Genomic DNA, 12,544 nt, shown 5'->3' with positions numbered 1-12,544 from the left:
TGCATAATCAATATGCAAAGCAATAAGAGTAGATGATATTAACTGGGAATATGTTTCTGGGATCATAGACCCACTTGTGAAAAAGTGTTGTGGGAAAACCAAGGATAACAAGTGCAAGAGGACAAAAATAGGAATCTGATCAGATTCCACATCCAAAGTAAGGACCTTGTCTTGACCACTTTGCTGTTGCTGACTCCCTGAAATTGATTTCTCTGCTAGCAATTTTGCTAGTCTACAGTAAAACAGGATGCTACAGCATGTTTTCTGTTCAGAAACAGTAAGTCTGCTTCAATTGGGTTTTAAATGTCTTCCTAGTCCTGACATAATCCTAGCTGCAGGCTTTGTTGAACCAACTGGTGTTTATTTTGAAACTGACATCTTAATTCCCATAATCTGACTGCTCGTTGTAGGTCATTATCTCACCAGCAATGTGCTGACCACTATACAGAAAGGTGTAAAGAGAAAAGAACCTTTAAATGATATGTTAAAAGTCCTGCAGTTTTGTTTGAATTACTGTGAAAGTTGTATTCATGTTTCTGTTTTCAGCTCCACTCATCAGTTGTTTGTAACTATGCTAGAAAAGATTCTCTCCTGGCTGGAGCCCAGCAGATTGGTGCTCAGCTTGAGAGGAACAGTATTATTTAACTTTGAAAATATTTATTGATTCATGTTTTAATTAGCAGTAAAAAGCAATTTGTTTATTTTCAGAACATTTTCCCCCTCACATTTAAGGGCAAATTCTACTCGTTTTGTGTTTCACTTGCATAAAGGTGACATTTTCATAGATGCTTGCTTGGCACAAGGCAGAATCATGTACTTGGTATCCTGCCCTTGCTTTTTGAAAGATCCAGAATTGGCAGCTATGGTTATGCGTAGGGGGTTTTTGCTCTCTCTATAATTTGCTACCCAGATCAAATATGGAAATTTTTAACCCATATTTTGTGGCTTTATTGCAATTTTGCATTTGTAGGTGTTTTTCCTGTAATATGCTTTGTTCTGACATTTAAACACAGAACAGATATGTTTAAAATGCTTATGCCTAAAATACTATTCATCATGTTTCTAAGTTTGTACAGTGCATTCCAATGAATAGTTAACATTTTGGGTCCCAAAATAATCTCGACAAAGCACCATTTAATGTAGAAGCCAGGAAAAATGGTGGCAAGTAAATCCAGGTTTAAATGATACTGCATTATTATCCAAAATCATGCATTTCATCTATCTCAGCAGCATTCAGATGAGGAACTTTTAACAATGTCACTAATGTTACTGGTACTTGCAATGAATATAAAGTACTGATAGAAAGTATTAATTATTATCATTGCAGGCTTGAAAGTTGAAGCGGTGTTATTTCATATGACAAATTCTTTGAGCATCCAACACTGCCTCTGAAGCATTAGAACTGGGCAAAATGCTCATGAGAAAGGTACTTATTTGTTTTCAATAATGGCAAAAAAAACCCAAACCTATTTTCTAATCTGCAATTGATTCAGAAGGAAATAATGACAGCAAAAATTTCATTATTCATTAATTAATTATTTTCAGAAACTTGAGAAATATGTCCTTCTATATCCACATTTTCTCTCATGAATATTTTAAAACCCTAATGAACTATATGGACAGTGGGAGCTAACAAGTTTTTGCACATTAGAGTCATTCTTATCAGACAAATATTTTTAACCTTTCTATGTGCATTGGAAAAATGATGCTCAGACAAGTGAAGACATATGCTTTGTATAACATACATACAGGTACTCTGATATTTTGTGTTTTTTTGCGGCAGTCCACAGCTGACTATCCTGTTTCTTTGCTGATTGTTTCCAAGGTAGAGGAGATGAAAGAGAAGCAAGTATGTATGCCCACTCTCCAAACCACAACGTGCTGCATTAATCCATTGGTGGCTATTTAAGTGCATGTATTAGGATGTGAAATGCAAAGCTCCATTTCACTGACCAACTCCCCTGATGGGGTGTCAATCTCTAGCAGAGAAACACAGCAGCTAGCTAGGGGCAATAAGGTTTCTTCCTCTCTCCACTGCTGTGGAAAAGCATACAGATGACAACACAAGGCTCGCTGGAAAGCTGTTTGCAGAGCAGATGTTAGGTGAGTTGAATGCCACACCCAGAATACCTGCAAAGTTCCAGCAGCCCCATGTGCATGTTTGAGAAATCACTGTCCACAATTTTATATTTACAGGAGAGGATTATCTCAGCAGCAATGATATCAGAATGTCTGATGTCTCTTCTCAAGCATCACTGCAACTTCTGCAAGAGAATATAGCACAAAGAACCAAAGTGCTTGGTGACAATCTTCAGAGATCTTGCACTCATAAACAGTGGTCTAATTGTCAGGAATACCTTTTAGCTTATGCAATTAGTTACAAGTTTTTAGTGCTTTGCTGAAAAATTTTGTAAATTTGAATTCGTTCATGGACATATTATCCTCATTTTGACATGAGAATCCCTGTGAAACAAATCAGTGCACTCAAAATTCTTTGGATTCAATTTATATTCATTTTCCACAGGGAGAGGAAAAAGAAAAAAAACCCAAAAAATAATACTATTTTCTTTATCAGGAAGGACAATAACTCCTTAAGGCTTTCACTTGCTCATCTCCCCACTTCAACCTCAGATATTTCTAACATTCTGCTGCTACCTTTGTCTAGCAGAGAGGTTCCAAAGCTGCCATTCAAAGTGTTTCTCTCCCCACAGATGGGAGCAGATCTATTATCCATAGCATCATCAGTCTTTGTCAGCCAATCTGTCAGCTATGAAGTCATAAATTACGGCATCCAAAAATTCTTTCTGTTCATACTTCTTCACTATTATTTTAAAAAAATATTTTAAAAATATTTATTTCAATCAATATAAATAGAAATCTTCATATAGCACTTCTTACAGTAAGATTCCTTTTATTCCACCATAAATCTCTAATGGTGGTGATGGAATGGCATAATCATGGGGATTAGAGCATGTCTGGCTAGAAACAAATGCCATGACTTACAGTTTACAGTTTCCTCTAACTGAAGAGTTTAGACAAGAAAAAGGATTATTTTGTTCCTGAATCTTGTATGTTTTAGCCATGCTGTGGTTTTCCATGCAGTTGTACACCTAAAAAACACAAAAAGAACAAACAATTTTCACCTGCAGGCCTATACAGGCTCTGTCTACATTAGTGCTGAGGTTTGTATTCAGTTCTGCTGGCTTTCCTGGAAAGGAACTTCAGAATCGCTACGTCCATCATCGTGCCACCGCACAGATAAACAAAATATTATGCTCATTTATCAAAGCCTTAAAGCTGGCTAAGCAGCTTGCCTGCACTGCAGGCAGGGTGTTCTTGATATTCACGCAAGTTTCTGAACTGTTTGGGACATTTCCCTGTACTTCATCTCTATATATAACCAAGGCAATCTGTATTAATCCCTCCCTGTAAGATCAGCCTTCAATCATTGCAGTAGTTCTCTTCACCAGCTTCAGGATGAGCTTATCTTAAGTGACTATGGAGGATCACAGCCACATGCAGTAGTAAAATGATCCTACCAGCTTCTTGTGCAAGGGCATTAGCAGGTACATGGCTTTTCTGGAAACACTTGATTAATCCAAAGTTGGTAAAGTAGAATATTGTCTTTGCTTTTTTATCTATGCCTTGGCAATGAACATGAGTCAATTAAATATAAGAAGTTTTTTCGTCCTCTAGTTTTTCCAGATAAGAATTTATCATATATGTTTTCATCACATTGCTCTCATTTCACTTCTTAGTATCTTGATGCTGTCCCGTGGAACATTTTGAGTATGCATCTACATCTTGTGTCATTAGAAAATTTCAAAACAAAGTATTTTTTGTCAGTGTTATTCATGAAAATGCTAAGTAGCATCAGATTCTGCTCAAGTCCCAGGAAAAACTGGATCTGTTAGCTTAACCATTTGTTTTCAGTCCAAGTAATTCTTGTCTCTCTTTTAGTAATACTACATCACTATTATTCATTTTCCTTTTATCTTGTCTGCCCAGTTAATCACCAGTTAAAATTACCTCAGATTGTTTATATAATCTGCTACGTTTCCACATGAAAATGAGTGTGATGATTACTTTGTTGAAATGTAGTGGCCTGAAGAAAGTCAGCACTGTTCTTGTGTCTCACTAGCTTTGTTTTCTCAAGTCCTAGAAGTCATTGGATCTTTGTTTTCTTTCCTCTACATTCTCTTTTTCTGTTGTTTTCCATATAATTCTCATTACATCTCTCCCATTCTTCCAGAGTGTTAAATTCTGTCTTCTCAGTCCCTTCTTCCTCATGGTAGTCACATTTCTTTTCCATTGCAAACTCCAGATTTTGCCTTTTCTTTCTGAACAGTAACCTGGTTAAAAGCTTTTTTTATATCACAGAGAAGCAAATTATTCACCAAGTTTCTCCTCCGACATTGATGATACCTGAATTTTGTTAATGAAGTGATATACCTGAAAACTGCATGTGTTCAAGGTCCTTTAGGAGTGTGATTAACTCCTTGTGACACAAGTGTTCTAAGACTGTGATAACTTTATAAAATTTAAGACATTTATAGAGAATCATAAATGGCATAAAAATTCTGAGAAAAACATTTTCCCAGTTACTTCTTAAGGCTGTAAATCTTTGGCCTCTTGGATATAGACAATAAAGAAGGAAAAAATGTGAACTGATGATCATCTGAATATATTTATATAGAGGTAATGTGGCCATGAATGGGCATATATATATGCACATGCATATACATATGAATATAGATGTATATAAATCTATAATATTCCTAAACTAGTTATTCCAAAGCAGTTAGCATGTATAATGCAGATTTCCATAAGATGTCACACCACTTTCAGAAAACTAGGTAAGAGACTACTATATAATTCACAGCTCTAAAAGAGTATGTAGCCAAAGAAAGAAAAGATCAACTTTAACATGTCTTTTTAATTTTTTTTTTTAATCTGTTGAACATAGTTGCATTATTAAAGAGCCAGCCTCTGGGAAGATACTTTTAAAGAAAGAGTAAATTAAATATAGTTCAAGCAAAATCTTTACCAATGAAATGCATGGTCACCAAGCAGACACTTCAGAAATTGTGTCTCTTTTCTGCTACCAGTAATGTCATTGTAACAGTCAGTGAATTGGGTTGTTTTATGCAATACAGGAGGTATTGTTTTACCATGTGATTCATTATTCTAGCTTAAATGCAACACTGTTGATGCTGTAGTTAACTTGGGAGACACCTCCAAGGTAGCCACTCACCTCCCCTTTTGCCACTGAAAAACTAGTTGAAAACACCTGAACCTCCAGTGTGAAATAGAAGAGCAAGGCATTGCCAGCAGTAATATCTCCCCTTATTTTGAGATATTTCATGCAATGCTCCAACAGGAGGACTCTCCTGAACTTTGAGCCTTTAAATGAGTTAACTCTAAACTTCTGAGACATGCAAATGAAGGTTCCAGCTGCAATTTGAAGATTTCAAGTATATGATTTTGGTTATTTTGTATTTCTATTACACAGTCAATATATTTATTGGGGGGGGGTTGACTTGGAAATATCTGATTTACACTATTTAAATTGACATTTTTTTGTCAATGTAGAAACTGGAGGAATATCTATATTCTCTCACAAGGGATGAAAGGTGACTGAAAACGTGGTGCAATGGCAGGAACTACTCTAGTGTGATTTTACCAGAGAAGCGAGAAACAAATGGAGAGCATGGAAATATTTTGAACTTGGACTGAATTACCACCTGAAAGCACTGGCTTACAAATACATATGAAAATGCTGCTTTGAAATAAGCAACTTATTATATAACAATACATAACATTTTTCAAAGGGGGAAAAAAAATTGTGGAAGAGAAAGAGCATGCACATTACCAAAAAAGTAAGATTTGCTTGTTACTAAATATAAGACAATTGTCTCAGGAAGGTTTCAGACTTAAATTTTTTTTGCCAATGCCTGCAATCTCTTTAGAATAAAAGTTGGATGTTAAGCTAGAACAACAATATGAAATTTAAATCAGGCATTTTCTAAAATAATATCCACTGAATCCTATTAATTTTGAACTCAGGTGAGAGCACATATCGACACAAAGAGAACATTTATTCTCTACCTGATCTTTAGGACTTCTCCCTTCATTTTGAAAATATTTTTCACCCTGCATTTCCTTTCCATTTAATTTCTCTATTGAAAAATAGAACTCGAGCTTCCACAGTATTTAGCTATTACTATCAAAGCTGAGCATTTCTTTATAAGATTTCCTGTCTAATGCATGTCTCTTCAGGATTTCAATTCTATTTTATACACTTCAGGCAGACAAGATCTCTGTTTTGGGAGAACTGGGCCAAAAAGACATTATTCTTGATAAAGAAGGTATTTCTAAAGATACTATTTCATTATGAAATATAGCCATACATGAAATACAGAGTTTTAGGTATTCACAGAAGCTGATAATCAAAATTGGTTAATAATGGATTTATCAGCATTTAAGTAATTTTATATTCTGGACCTACCCTTACATTTTGAATATCACAACAGCTTTTAATATCTCATCCCTAACTATTTCCTCAAAGTCACCATCATTTTATTAGACAATTTATTATTATTGTATTCACTGAAAGACAGCTATTTAATAATATATTAGCACATCTTCCAACACAAAAGATGAAACCATCTTTTAAAAAAAACCAGCAATACTCTACATTTATTCCATTGCCGTAATCCCAAAAAGAACTAACTTCTTCCAATTATGTATTTATAAAATGATGAAAGAAAAAAAAAAACGTTTGCTACCTTTTTTTCCCCTTTTCCTGTTACATTTTTTTTCCATGGTGGTGTGAAAATTCATGCTATCTGACATATATAATGCAGTCAAATAATTTTAGAGAAGCCAAAAATTATATTGGTCATCTCTCTTTCTTTCCTCTTTGTAATTAAGATCTCATTTTAAATCAAAGCTTTCCATTTAAAAACTAGTGATTTAGTTTTGATAGCAATATGGTGTCATTCAGAACACTTCTCAGCATTCCCACAGTGAATGCAGAAATTTATTTGAGTTAGTCCATAAATGCCCTCTGGTGACTATCTCAGAAAATGCAAGCACTTTTTCCTTTGATATTACCTTTTTCAATCACTAGCACGGTAGATCAGCCAACTAATGTTGAAATCATAACAGAAAATAAGCAAATAGAAATTTAGAGATAAAACTTCTGTGCTTTGCAGGCCTTTAATTTCTGTTTTGTTTGTCAAGTCTGAGGTTTTAAGGGAAGAAATGGCAATATTAACCTAATCCAGGTCTCCTTTTCCATGGTCTTAAAATTATGTTCAGTGGCAAGATATATTAGAAAACTCTTATTTATTTAAATAAAAATTTGAAAAATAAAGATGAGGCCAACAGATCAAAGAGCAAACAATGCTGAGAATCTATAAATCAGAAAAATTGTCCATAAAATAAAAATTAAAACATTTTTTTAATTATAAAAATCTTTATATAAAGGTCAGACCAGTAAATTGAACTAAAACTGCTTTCCTCAAAATTTCAGGTAAACTGCAAAATTATTTACACGTATTAGAGCCTATTCGTTCTTTCTTTAGCTAATAAATTTTCCTGCTTATTATAGATCATTTTTCTTTAGATTGCAACAAAATTACTGAATTTGACACCATTTCTTCCCCTGTGCATAGAAAGCAGTTAAAGTCATAGTTTGTTCTTACAGAGTGTCCATACTGCATCTCCTGGATTTTATCAACCTAATATAAATAAATATTTGAAATTTTCATTTGTAAAGCTTATAGGATTAATAGAAAACTCTCCAGCTGATAAATATTATATAAATAATGTAACACTGCACACCATTTAATTTGCTCACTCAATTGAAAATTTTTCTCAGAAGGGTTCCTCTATTTGACATCTCATTCAAGGCAGTTCTAGAAATATTTCTAAGAGAAGGTCAAGATAAGCTTTCCCGGTTAATCTGAAGACACACAGAATGAAGGCAATAGCTAAGAACTGTCAGTAGTGAAGAAAGCTAAGAATTTTAGAAGTTGGAAAGGTAAGGGTAGGAAAATATGCCATTACTCACCTAATGGCCTGGTAAGAAAAAATGTAATTTACAGTGTCAGCTCCCACAACTCACAAGGATATTCAGTAGAACATATCAGATCAATAAATACATACATTTTATTAGAAAAATTTGCATTAGAAACATTTTAACTAAACACTGCATCCCCTAACAGAAACTAAGAAAAACAAATCAAATTACTCAATCCTTGTTGAATATTTTTCCCTATGAGCATTAGACATGTAATTAAAAACAATATAAAATGCTTTGAATTTGCTGAGACTATAACAAGATTGCCTGAGTGCATCTAGAAATATTCCAGCAATGAGTTCATGGAATGATTTGTAGTAGTTGCTTTGATCAAAAAAATCTGTTTTGAAAAATAATCTCAAATTTACGATAGCCTTAATGCCATTAAAATAATACACTCTAGTATGATAGAATAAATGTATAAACAAAGAAAACGTCATGCCTTGCAATTCAATTCTCTTTGGGGAATCTGGTCAAGAGTGAAAAAACATTGCTTTCCCATGAGTTAGCTAAGAAATGCTCTTCTTTTATAATGCTCTGATAACATACCTAGAGAATAACAGCACTCAACGGTCACATTGAGTACAGATTTGATTTGCTACATTATTTCAAATGCATCATTAAACAGTGAAAATCATGTCTTATAAAGATATCTTAGCTGTGTCAACAAGTTAAACTTAAGAAAATTGTTTGATTTTTACTGTGTGACAATATGCCAAATCATGATGTTTCCTAAAATACAAGATTTACTGTGCTCAGGGATCCTAAACCTAAATATGTCCAGACAACTATATTGCTTCACAAACATATGCACTGTCATGACAATCAAAAAGAACCAATACCAAACAAAACAAACAAAAAAAAACCAACCCAACTAGAGACAAAAAAAGACCAAACCCGTAAAATTTTGCCTATACTATTGTAAGTGCAAGTGGTAAGCACATAGATGGTGTATGTTAACTTTCACCATTCTAGAAGTTAACTAAATTAGCAGGAGGGCTCAATAAGCCTTAGTATTGGTTGAAAAAGGAAAATAAAATGGGTGGTTTAAGCGCCCCATGACTGCTCCTTTCACTAAGAAAGAAAAATAATTTGCTTTAGGACTCTCTATGTTCTCTGTTGTCAGGGCTTGGGACAATGGCTAGGCAGGACTAGGTGATCTATAAGGTCACTTCCAACTCATACCATTCTATGATTTAGGTTTGTGCAGGAGACAATTGTAATAGGTAGGTAGGTAGGAAAGTAGGTAGAGAGCTCTCTAAATCTTTCAAATGCACATAAAGTAGCTCCTGTAGCCATGAGTTTTACTGCTGTCATCTTCATCTTTCCCTAGTTTCTCATTTTTTGGTAAATTCACAAGTTTTAGAAATTTCTTTATAAGATGTTTGCAGTTTCTGTCATATCTTCCTGAGTTTTTGTCACATATCCACCTTAGTGTGATGCTAACAAATAATACTGCTTATTAGATATGGCAGGTGGAATGAAAATATTCCATGTAGACTGTCCCCCTTGGAAATGATCAATAGCTTTATTTTTACATTGCATGTATTTTTGGTGTGTCATTGTTATAGACAAAGGAACCCTGCCCAGTATGAATACCATACTTTTATCAAGATGAATCTGGAATGCTTCCTAGGTTATACATCTGCTTGCTCCATCTAATTTACATATCAGAAGATATGCTGACCAGGGGATATGGAGAGTAATTATATGTATTACAAGTTGTTAGGCTACTATTTCTACAACTGGCAAAGACTCATCACCACCACCCCCTAAATCTAAATAAGCTTCTGGTGATCTGGCTGTCAGAAGCAAGTTAGAGTGCTTGTGTGCCAGATACAACTAGCTCTACTGTGTTTACATGCTATCCTGGATGTACTGCAAGATTATCACAAACTAAACATTTTGCCACTGACTAAAGGATGATAGGTTTGAAATATTCTAACATTATATGTTGCACTTAAAATTCTTTATCCTTTTGACAACTTCCCATTTCTTTACTAATTGTTTTTAATAAGCTGTGTTCGTCTAGTTGATGAACGCTGGACGGAAGCAGTGGTAGAGCCAGATTGAAAATAAGTGAGTTGCCTTGAAGGACCAGAGTCTCTTCTTGCAGTAGCTGCTGCAGCAGGTTGTCCTGTCTGGCCAAACATGCAGTGACAGTGACAAGACAGCAGAACACCACTGTTTGCTCACAATGTCCTTTGCAAGTGAAACGGCATATTAGAGTGAGGCCAGCACTTCAGGAAGCCACCTCAGTTTTGCTACTGTGAATATTGCTTGACACATGTCCAAAAATTAAGAAAATACTCACTGGGTAGTACAATAGCTTGTACCTCAGTTTTAAAGAATTTTAAATAATTTGTCTGAATTTCAGCTGTGGAATGCTATTTGTCAGTACTCAGGTCAATTACTAGAGGAGAACTAGGTTTTGCATGTTTCCCTTGAGAATCCAGTACAAAACTTGGCTTTTCTTTGTTCTTCCTGCCTGTTCCTTGTTCTTTTTACCCCATCAGCATAGGTGAAACGTTAACCCAGGTCTTTTACATACACGTAAAAATGTATTATTACGTGTATGTATTATACACAGTGTCAGATCCAGACATGCAGTATAAAGTAGATGTGCTGGTTAGCAGTGAATGTGTCTAAGAGGCAGACTGTCATTTTGGAGAGAACACCTCGGTGCAAACACCTAACATGCACTCCTATATAAAACTTTTGGTATGAGTCTGAATTTGCTCTCTCTTCCATAGGTCAAAATCCTGCTTGAGACTGACTAAACAAGAAACGTAAAAATTTAGTTTCCAACAGAGATTTTCAAAAGTATTCAATAATTTTAAATGGATTTAAATGCTGATTTAACATCAGCAGCTCAGCAGAAGGCATTGCTCCAGCTACTTACCCTGCCACATGTTTTCTTCAGAGAAGTAGGACACTAAAATGGCCTGTAATTTGCCTTTAAAGCACTGGTAAGTAATATGGGATGTCCACCAGAAATGCAAAAGATTTTTCATGTCCATGCTCTTGAAGAAATCAGGGCAAAGCTTACCCCAGCTCTCAGTTTACCCCTCAGACACACTGAGACTTCTTTGCATATTAGAAGTGCATGCTCAAAAAAGCACATTTCTTGAGAACAAGTTTTCTCACTGATGTACTAATTCACACTTATACTCTAAACTTCAGTAGCCCCTTTTGAAAAACAGTCTTTATCTTCAGAACCATTTATATAAATGTTTCAAGTTAGTGGGTTTGGCTTGTACAAAGAGAATGACAATAATAACTGTTACAGAAAGTCCCATCACTATGATTTGTGTGAAACAGTAGTCAGTATTGAAACCTTGTATTAGTGGTGATATGGTGCAGCTAGAAAACTTTCATTCCATGATTTAAGCTTTAATATACATGAACATAATTACTTCTACAGAGAAAGCTTATGGTAGTTTTTAGTATAGTATGTATTTAGTACTTATCTTTCTAATCATATTTAATCATCTTATTTCTCCATAACAGTTTTGAAACATGCAAAAACATCTAAAGAGAGGATACACCGTTCTGTTTGATAATGAAAAACACTTTGAATACTTAGGTCAAAAGAAAAACAACATAAATTCAACATTGAATTAGGCTTATTAATTTTGTTTTAGTTATCTTAAATAGTGAGAAATCAGTCAGAGCCAAAGTATTCGGAAAGTTCAGAGTCCTGAGAACATTAGAAAGGAATTGCACTGTACAGTAGGTAAAGAATTTCTTATTCATTCTGTGAGTCACCACTTTTTCCTTATTTCAGACTTTCTGTATATACGTGAAGAGATTATTGATCTGATTCTCCTGTCATACAGGTGGTGTGATGTCTGATCATGACGTGAAAGAAAATTTGAGTACACTACACTGTCTTTGGATCAAATGTGCTGTATAGATCCCACAAGAGTTCTGCAACCCTCATGCCCACAAGTTTTTTCCTTCCCTTTTTTCCTTATTAGGTATGGTCTTTAGAGATATCAAGTGTTCAGGGTTACCATGTGGTTTTGTATCAGTACAACTTCCAGCTTCCAGCACAGAATTTCATTTTAGAAGCTAAGAAAATGTAAAATTTAAATTCCTCAGCCAAGTTAACCATGTGTTGGATGTTAGCAGACATCTATAAAAAGCTATCAATAATGCAGAACTGGGCTTGTAGTATTGCATCTAGCAAGATACTTTAGCTACTCCATTAGCTTTTTATAATTATAATTTGTTTATTTACTATAACTGGAGATTATTAAATATATGACCTACATTATTTGAGAACCATCCAATATGAGCAATCATATTCATTAATCTTTGAATTGCACAATATTAAACTAAAAAATATTAGTCTAGAAATGAAATTTAGTTTTACAGGTGACAAATGCATTTTAATGGCTAAAATGCCTTCAGTCAAAAGAAGTCTTATTTCAGACTTTATGGATTTTATTCTTC

Source organism: Lichenostomus cassidix, chromosome 5 (genome assembly GCF_008360975.1).
Source record: "Lichenostomus cassidix isolate B80296 chromosome 5, HeHo_3.0, whole genome shotgun sequence".
Classification (NCBI taxonomy): domain Eukaryota; kingdom Metazoa; phylum Chordata; class Aves; order Passeriformes; family Meliphagidae; genus Lichenostomus; species Lichenostomus cassidix.
Note: the sequence above shows the minus strand (reverse complement) of the source record.